At 41.9% G+C, this 8,372-nt stretch overlaps 2 long non-coding RNA genes across 2 annotated transcripts; one reads left to right on the forward strand and one right to left on the reverse strand.

The window, feature by feature from the left end:
- Positions 1-345: 345 nt before the first annotated feature.
- On the forward strand, positions 346-1,340 carry LOC134965121 (uncharacterized). Its single transcript, XR_010188330.1, has 3 exons — positions 346-398; positions 474-686; positions 1,294-1,340. It is a non-coding gene; the product is annotated as an uncharacterized LOC134965121 (long non-coding RNA).
- LOC134965120 (uncharacterized) lies at positions 374-2,570 on the reverse strand. Its single transcript, XR_010188329.1, has 3 exons — positions 2,214-2,570; positions 534-683; positions 374-424 (listed from the first exon to the last, which is right to left on the reverse strand). It is a non-coding gene; the product is annotated as an uncharacterized LOC134965120 (long non-coding RNA).
- Positions 2,571-8,372: the final 5,802 nt, after the last annotated feature.

An 8,372-nucleotide genomic window follows, 5' to 3' on the forward strand; every position in this document is an offset into this window, starting at 1 on the left:
ATAATGCTTGGACATGTGTGTTGTCTGCTTTTTTAAAAATGGATTTTTTTTTTTTTCCTCAGAAAAGCGGTGCAATTTTTGCAACATTACATTTTTACAACATTTGCAAGTAGTGAATCTCTGCAAAATCTGAGGCATAATTCAAAAATGTAACATATTTATTGTGTGCCACATCATGTACATTTGGATTTACAACTCAAAATAATGAAGCTAGAAGCTCTTAAGCTGAAATTATTTGATTAACCAATACCTTATAGATAGTTACAGTACAATAAGGCTTTGCAGTGGTTGTTTTTACACAAAGCATGGTAATAATGTTTGGTCCACTTTTTCAACAGTCACACAGACCAGCCGGGCAGACAGGCCTCAGACAAGTCAGGATGAGGCTGGGATTGCAGGTAAGTCTTCACTGTAGTCACATATTCTGAAAATACATAGAAGTACAAAATTTTAATGTTTTTATTTTCACATAGGTTCTGCTTCTGGAAGCCGACCTCCTGTAAGGCGCCCATCACAGGGCTTGGGCCACTTACCCAGGAGGCCAAGTTCGACACGGCGTCTTGCCTCGGAATCTGCGGCTCCATCATCCCCACCCAGGCGACGACTTTCGGCAGTGTCACCCCAGCCACCACTGGCACTATTGGCGAGTTCTCAGAGTGATGAGCCCCGATCACCTCAGTTATCTGGTGAGTAAAAACAGAAAATAAACACATAAGCAATAATATACACAGTACAGTTAATATGTTGTTAGTTGGTTTGGAGATTACATGTTTTCCAGAACAAGCAATGTGTGGTTCCGGCTTAAATTGCTAAAGGTGCTAAAAAATTAGTATATAAGGTCTTAGGGGATGTTCTTGACAACATCAGTTTTTAAAAATTTCTGTTTTGTAAAAAAATTGAGCCCACACACGTGCACATTTATTAAAAATATGATGAAAAAAAAAAAAAGTATCCACAACATTATAGTGTTCACACATCTCCCCTGTCCAGTATGTAGATTGCTTACTTGCTCGGCTCCTCTGGACTATCCAGGTAAGTAGTCTATCTCGTGGTCAGGGGAGGGAATCTAACAGTGTAATGGTGTGGAGGGGAGTTAGTTAGGTGAGTATTATGCAAATCTGTCTATGTTTCCGCCTGTGTTGGTATATATGTTTTTTTACCTAAAAAACATTATAAGTTGTTAAAATCAACTGTAAAAAGTAAAAAAATGGAGTATTATGAATGTAGTAATGTGTAGCATTAGCCTTGAAAAAAAAATAAAAATAAACATTGCATGTTGCCCACCCCATACAGAGCACAGCTTGATGGCCGACGTGGACCAGCAGGGCCAAGACCAACAGGCAACCATCACACTTGAACTTACACCTGTTGACCCAAGCCAGCCAATACAGTTGCAGGATATCCCCCAAGCATCCATCAGTCCACAACTGGCACAAGCTCCGCCCCCAAGCCAAATACCAGATGATTTTTGGGCCATTTGGACACGCCAACAGGCCCAAAGCAATGCCAGCCTGACCGCACATACACAACACCTTGCCAGTCTGCCCCATCATCTACCGCGTATTAGTCGCAACTCGGGCAGACTGATAGTACAAGTAGGGCGAATGGCTACCTCAATGGAGCAAATTAGGGCTGACAACAGCCAAATGCTTGCACATTTATGCCGCATCATAGATGAGCAACAGCGCCATCAGCAGGCACTCGTTCAGCTCATTCAGCACAACCAAGTGGTGAATGAGTCGTTATCCAGGATTGTAGCCAGCCACACTGCTACCAACACTCAGCTGATTGCAAGCCTAAATAATTTGAGCAGCAATATTTCACTGATGGGAGCTCATCAAGTAACCTCCAGCTCGGGAACCACGACCCCTATCCAAACGCCAGTAACCTCCCCTGTTCGGCGTTCCTCAAGAGCACGTGCCAGTGAGCCAGCACCCAGCACACACAAGCGCAAAAAATAACAACAATGTTATTTGAAAAATAAAAATTTGTATTTGTCAAACACACAACTTCCTGTGTCCGTCTCCAACATTGTCGAAGCTGCTCTGTATGTATGTATGTTTTTCATGGGTAATGACTGAAAATGTATTTTTAGCATAAAGTAAGCACAATGTACACACCACTATAAACAACAAACAGTAAGTAACAAAACACACAATAGAAAGTAGTGCAAAGTGTTTAGTCAAGGATAATTACAGCCTAATCAAACTGACCTGAAAAATATCGCAGGATCACTTCTTGCCGTACCTGCCTCCCTACATTTGTACTCACACTGTCACCAGATGGTTCTAACTCCTCTGCTTGCTGACTGCTTTCTCCCTCATCATGTGCCAGATGTTGACTTAAACACAGATTATGGAGAAAACAGCAGCAGAACACAATTCTAGTCACCTTTGAGGGACTATACAACAAAAGGCCGGCAGATTTATCCAGACACCGAAACCGTGACTTCAGCACACCAAAACATCTTTCTATCACATTCCGCGTAGCCTTATGTGCATGATTGTAACTGTGTTCAGCAGGAGAATCAGGTTGGGACAATGGAGTAAGGAGCCAAGAGTAGCAGCCGTAACCCCCATCACCTGAAAAACATATAAAGTCAACATTAGTACATATGTTAGATTATTCTTTCACCTCATCCAAACTCTAGCTTGTGGTTAAAAGACATACACACTAAACATTTTAAACATACCCAACAGCCAGCCATCAGGCATTTGTCCGTCCTCAAATTTATCGAAGAGCGATGACTGACTGAGGATGAAGGAGTCATGGCAGCCACCAGGGTAACCTGCAACAACACTCATTATTTTTACGTTTGCATCACAGACCACCTGGACATTAGTTGATTGTGCCAGATGCCTATTAGTATATATATATTGGCGGCCCTTAGGTGATCTCAGCTGAACGTGTGTGCAATCTATGGCCCCCAGCACATTGGGCATGCCAGCAAGCTCATAGAAAGCTACCCTGACAGCACTCCACTCCGACTCCTCGGTAGGGAAGCAGATTGAGGCTTTAATGTGTGGCTCCAACACATCCAAAACCTGAGTGGACATTAAAGAAGCTAAGGTGAGTGTCATGTTAGGTATTCTCTACAATACTGTGTTGTTTCAACTTCCAGAAGCAACACTTAGACATAACCGCATATGTATTTTTAGACTCACCTGCATCAATTATCTTGAAAAGGTGGGCTGTGAGATACCAATGACGTCGCCTGCCACAGCCTGGAAGCTCCCAGTAGCCATAAAGTGTAACACAGCCAGGAGTTTGTGTAGGCCTGAGACAGAGCGAGAGCGTGCTGTCTCAGGGTCTATGCCCAGTTTGACAAGGTCATACAGGTGGAAAATGTTGGTTCTATTTAGGCGGAACATCTGTATGACCCTATCATCGGACAATGCATTTAAGTTTAAACGCCCTCTAAAAAAACGAGGCTGGCGCAGCCTCCGCGGTACCTGGACAACCTGTTGACCATGTTCACTTACCTGGGCCTGATTCCTGGAAGCCTCATGGAGCAGTCTAAGGTATCCCACAGCAAACAAAAAACCATTGCCACACACCACAGCCGCCATTTCAGAGTGAGAGAAGTTCAGAATGTGCCTGAAACACTTTTATAGGGCCAAACATTCAGGTGTGAGTAATGGATAATTGAGTACACATGTAAACGCGGTTTTCAAAGGCTGGCGCGTTTTTTTTTAGGAAAAAAATACGATTTGTAATTTTTCGCGGCCGCGAATGCATTTTCGCGGCAGCAATTACAATTACGAATGGTTAGTAAATGACCGAGATTCATACTTAAACAGCCGCGTTTTGACCGATGGTGTATTCATTCGTAATTTTTTACTTGGACTTGCAAAAAATTACGAATGCCCTCATCTCTGCCGTGATTAGTGTTTAGTAAATTACCGAGATGACACTTTGATGAAAAAACGGCATCTCGGTCAAAATCGGGAGCTTAGTAAATTTCCCCCCAGGAGAGACAAAATGCTCTGCTCCTGGACTTCCCTCTGAATGTATGATTGCCATCACCTGTGGTGTGGTGTGTGGCCTTTCTTATCCATTAACCTGTTCAACACATGTGCCGACAATCATACATTAAGAGAAACGTCCAGAAGCAGAGCATTGTGTCCCTGGAGAGGGTCATGTTGGGAAGTATGCACCATGAACAGCCTGACTTCACATGCATATATCACTGCCACCAGGGTAAGAGTGCTGCCATTTTAGCTTCAGTCAGCTGATTTGTTGCTGCCCAATCCTCCACCAGTTCCCTGCACATGACTTCAGCAGTCAGTCCTTGTCTGCCTTCCAGGCTCACACAGAGTGCTTAAATAGAAAAAATTACTGTATTGCGCTAAATTAGTCCAAGGTGCATATATAAATGAAATCACTCGTTATCATATTTATCTATTATTTATTTCAATATTATCTGTATATAAAAATCAATAAAGTCCTACATACAACTTTTCAGTGAGCTCACTTAAATTCTTAACTGTACGTTATATACACTTGTGCACATGGATATCTCCCAAAAATACACTTTATTAAAATGTACCTTAGTACTATATTGAGAAAATCTCTTATATTAACCTGCAATGCAGTATATTAGATTAAATGAAATGCTATCAATCAGCTCTATGAAACTGATCTAATATTTAGAACACAGTCTCTTAAGAAAAAACCACACGTGGGTATTCAGAAACAATATCTCATAGTTCCAATATTTTCTCAATTAGCATGAAAAAGCAGACTAACATCCCAATTCAGTTTATCCGGACAGTACTGATATATATTTCCACTACGCACAGCAGTAATTGATGACAGTCTCTCACCCGTTCTTTATCAATGATATCTGAATGTCCCAGGGTGTAGTGAACTGGAGCCGCTTGTATATGGACGTGTGCACCGGAGACTCCAGCCGTCAGCTGTCTGCCTGCGTCTCCACTGAAGGAGACTCACCGACGGTTCAGATGTGTGGAGTCCCGCCTGTTGTCCTTAGCTCCCCGCTCACCTGTGTTTAGCCACTGTGTCTGGTACTGCCGAACTAGGCTGGAGCCACTTGTATATGGACACTTGGTTAGCCGCTTATGCCGTCAGTTGGCTGGCCACGTCTTCAGTGAGGGAAATCCCAGCCGGCGGTCAGATGTATATCCGCGGCAGCCGTCCTTAGCTCCCAGCACTATTAACGGTTCCCGGTGTGGAATGGTCACTTGTAGAATGATCAGCAGATTACCTCTACACAGAGTGTTTGTCTGTTCCCTGTGTTTGGCTACCTCAGACTCCCCAGTGTGCACATTCCCTGCACCAGTTCCCATAACTGGGCACTCTCCAGTTTCCAGTGTGCTATACCTGCTACTGCATCACCAGCACCATTTCCCATTGCTGGGCACTCTCCATAGTTTCCAGTGTGCTATAATGCTGCTTGCACATTACCAGCATCATTTCCCATAGCTGGATGCGCTCCTCAGTTTCCAGTGTGCTATACCTTGTGCAATTTCGGAGTACCAGATACCACAGCTGGGTGCTTTCTACAGACTCCAGTATGCTCTCAGCTGGATACACCATTGCCTCCTGCATTATCGCTACCAACTATGGCATTCTCTCTCAGCATCTATTATATCACAGACTTACAATACTTCTACTATACTGGTAATCTCCACAGTTCTTGTTTGCTATTTACACCAGCCTCCTCAGGCAGTCAATGGTGGTCATTCCGAGTTGTTCGCTCACAAGCTGCTTTTAGCAGCTTTGCACACGCTAAGCCGCCGCCTACTGGGAGTGAATCTTAGCTTATCAAATTTGCGAACGAAAGATTAGCAATATTGCGAAAAGACTTCTCTGTGCAGTTTCTGAGTAGCTCGAGACTTACTCTTCCAGTGTGATCAGTTCAGTGCTTGTCGTTCCTGGTTTGACGTCACAAACACACCCAGCGTTCGCCCAGACAGTCCTCTGTTTCTCCAGCCACTCCCGCGTTTTTCCCAGAAACTGTAGCGTTTTTTCAAACACTCCCATAAAACGGCCACTTTCCGCCCAGAAACACCCACTTCCTGTCAATCACAATCCGATCTCCAGAACGAAGAAAAAACCACGTAATGCCGTGAGTAAAATACCAATCTCCATAGCAAATTTACTTGGCGCAGTCGCAGTGCGAACATTGCGCATGCACAATTAGCGGAAAATCGCTGCGATGTGAAGAAAATTACTGAGCGAACAACTCGGAATGAGGGCCAATGCCTGTTGTGCTATGCACTTCCCAGATCCCTACCAGAAAGTTGTTCTCCAGTATGTATAGTCTGTTCTGTATTCCATTTGAGGAGAAACCCCATTAAGTGCCGTAGTTTCTTAAATTTGTCCTCCAGCAATATCCAACCCTTAGATCCTGCTCAGAGACCATAAAACTCACAAGTTCTGACAACTGCCTTGACTAATAACAGTAAATATTGCAATGGATATTCTCATTTTGTACAAAAATATTCCCACTATGTACTGATGTTTACTCACAGGGTCAGTGGTACCATATCGGTTGAGTCTTTCAAATTTTTTAAAGACTCCTAGGGAATCTAATACATGCACAGCGGTTCCTTAGGGAGCTGGTATGGTCCCAGGACTTTTCAGGTAGCCGGTCTAAATGCGGTGATCCACATTCATGTCATTCGACAATCGATTATGACATCTAACCAAGGCGTGCAGGCAAACGTGAACCTGCCGGTCACGTGACCAGAGGGACTGCTCCTCTATAGAACACAGAGGTATCAGACGTCATCCACTGACACTTCTGGGATTGGTGCAGCGGTAAGCGCACCGGTATTTATTCCAGATCCGGGAGTAGAGATGAGCAACTCGGCTCTTTTCTGTGAGCGGCTCTGAATGGTTCAGCTCATGGAAAAGAGATGGTTCTTTTGAACGGCTCATGGCTCACTGGCTCATTAATTAAGTTAATATTGGTATTCAGTATAAAAAAAAATTCTGTCTGGTTTTCTTACCCATTTTTCCATTTCATTAGTCCTCTTAAGAATTAAAATTACCAAAAAGTGAAAATAAACAAACTATAAGTTACAGTATACTAATTTTTCAAAATAAATACATCATTCAGTACAATTAAATGGAGACATGTTGTATTAATTTTAAGCGCTTTTTAATACCCTTTGTTTTTATTGTTGTTACATAGTAATAAGGTATTATTTACTAAAGAACAAAGTAAATTGACCCTCCAACCGTAGGTAAGGAAAGAATTGTAAATTTTGCTTACATTTTTGCAGATTTTGTTTAAACAAGGTAATGTAATTGACTATGTTAATGTTATGGTTGTTGGTTCTCAAGTTCTACACCCTTACTAATAGTGTAGAACTTGAGAACCAACAACCATAACATTATACAATCAATTATTCTGGACCCAATTACATAGTTACATATAGTTACATAGTTGTTGACGTTGAAAAAATACAAATGTCCATCGAGTTCAACTTACTGTACATTACATTTTATTTATTTATTTATTTTTCTATTTTATTTTAATATTAATTAAATGCTGTATTCCTGGATATTTTTTGGCGCTAGGAATTTATCTAATCCATTTTTAAACTTATTGATTGAGTCCATCATTACTACCTTCTCTGGCATAGAATTCCATATCCTTACTGCTCTTACTGTGAAGAATCCTTTTCTCCGTTGGTTATGGAATTTTTTCTCTTCTAACCTCAGGGGGTGTCCTCGTGTCCTATGTAGTTTTTTTATGGTAAACAAGTCGTTTGATAGATCCTTGTATTGTCCCTTAATGTATTTATAAATATTAATGATGTCCCCTCTCATTCACCTCTTTTCCAGTGTGAACATATCAAGCCTTTTAAGTCTTTCCTCATAGTCCAGTGCCTCTAACCCCTTAACCAGTTTAGTGGCTCGCCTCTGAACCCTTTCGAGCTCCAAAATATCTTTTTTATAATATGGTGCCCAAAACTGTACACAATATTCCAGGTGTGGTCACACCAATGATTTATACAGAGGCAGGATTACACTCTCATCCCTTGTCTCCATACCCCGTTTTATGCATGATAACACCTTATTAGCCTTTGCTGCTGCATTTTGACATTGCGTACTGCTACCAAGTTTATTATTGATGAGCACACCCAAATCCTTTTCCACTACCGTTATTCCTACATTTTCCCCATTTAGTTTATAGGTTGCCTGATTGTACTTAGTCCCAAAGTGCATAACTATACATTTGTCTATATTGAACCTCATTCTCCATTTATCTGCCCAGGCCTTCAGTCTAGATAAGTCATTCTGTAGAGACTCAAACATCCTTGTCTGAATTAATTATTCTACATAGTTTAGTATCATCTGCAAAAATTGACACTGTGCTTTCCACTCTCTCTCCTAGG

The sequence above is a fragment of the Pseudophryne corroboree genome, chromosome 10 (assembly GCF_028390025.1).
Source record: "Pseudophryne corroboree isolate aPseCor3 chromosome 10, aPseCor3.hap2, whole genome shotgun sequence".
Classification (NCBI taxonomy): domain Eukaryota; kingdom Metazoa; phylum Chordata; class Amphibia; order Anura; family Myobatrachidae; genus Pseudophryne; species Pseudophryne corroboree.